The sequence below is a fragment of the Arachis ipaensis genome, chromosome B3 (assembly GCF_059453495.1).
Source record: "Arachis ipaensis isolate K30076 ecotype BB chromosome B3, ASM5945349v1, whole genome shotgun sequence".
In the NCBI taxonomy this organism is placed as follows: domain Eukaryota; kingdom Viridiplantae; phylum Streptophyta; class Magnoliopsida; order Fabales; family Fabaceae; genus Arachis; species Arachis ipaensis.
Genome location: NC_142438.1, coordinates 109,244,809 through 109,246,433, shown reverse-complemented (window position 1 = coordinate 109,246,433; position 1,625 = coordinate 109,244,809).

Sequence of the window (1,625 nt, the reverse complement as noted above, 5' to 3'; positions counted from 1 at the left end):
TAAGTGAGCTAACAAAGTGAATGCTTGATTAGTCTAAGATTTCACCTAACATATACATACTTTATATAATTTTAAAGTGCTTTACCTAGCTACCCAAACTTCTTCCCACTTTTGTGTTACATGCTCATGTATCTTTTAAATTTTGTCACATATGCATTGATTCTTTTATTTTGTATTGGGGGTAATTTTTGTATCCCCTTATTTAATTACTAAAATATAAAAAAAATTGAATGTACATGGTAATTTAATTAATTTGAATTCACATGAGCATGCTTCCCAAATTTTCAAATAACTTATTCAATTTTAATTTTCCACTTTTTCTATCATTCCATGTTCCCATAAAATTCCCCACATTTAAATTGTACACAATATCTATCTTAAGTTAATCAAGGATTCACTTGGGTTAATTTTAATTTGTTTTTCTGCTTAAGGCTAGTAATGTGGTTATAGAACAAGAGGGGATTAAAAAGCTCAAGAGGGCTAACAAGGGTGATGTAAAAGGTAGGCTAAATTGGGATAAGTGAGGAAAAATTCAAACGATGGCCTCAATCATCTCTTGGTATGTATCTATATTCTATATTGGACATATAGATTAAAACAAAGTAAAGAACACCAGAATGAAAAAGAAGGGAAAAACACACATGAATGAAATTTATGGTTTGAATGTAACCATACAATTAAGCTCAAAACTCACAGGCTATGTGTTCTTTTGACTCAAAAACCATATATCAGTTATGTATGTCATGCAAGTAGAAATCAAGAGTTCCCATTATTCTCAATGTAAATCTTAGGGTGGCCCTTAAAATCTTAGTGTTCCTCCTTGAAGAAATATTGTTAACTAACTAACATGCAATGCTATATATACAAGGTGTATGGATGTTTGATTCTGTTAAAGTTTCTAGTTTACTTCTTTTTATTTTCAATTAAATCAAACTATTATATGCTAAAAGGGTAAACTATACTAAGTAATCCACATATTCTATAACTAATAAGTTTAGAATTGCAAACTAAACTAAATGTCTAAGATATAAACTAAAGTGCAAAATGCGGAAATAAAGTAAAAATACAGCAAAAGAACAATGTGCAAGTACTGAAAAATAAAAATAAAAATAAAAATACAGAAAAATAAACAAAATAAGATAGAAGAGTCTGTAGTGGTTCACCAAAAAGATAAGCCAGGGATGGCGACCTCCCCACACTTAAAAGATAGCATCGAGGATCAAGCTAGGTGTGAAGAAGGGTCATCACCGGAAGGATGGGCTGCTGGAGTCTCAGTGGTGGCCTGAAGGTCTACAGACTGGATAAGTGTAGGAGGATCTGTCTGCTGCAGTGGAGGCTCTGACTGGAGAGGAAACGCCGGATCTGCGGCCTGGATCTGGTGTGGCTCCTCATGCTGTGGCGCAGCCTGCTCGGGTCCTGCCTGCTCAGCCTGGGCATGTGTCTCCTCCTCATGATCATCCGCCTCCACCTCAGATGTATCAGAAGGGGTGTCGGGATCGGAGAGGATGTCGCTGCCGGAACGGATCATCAACTTAAGGTGCTCATAGCGCCGCTTGTGGCGGCGTTCCATATGATCCAGGCGGGCAAAGAGGCGATGCACCAAATGATAAACGGGCTCAGGAGCA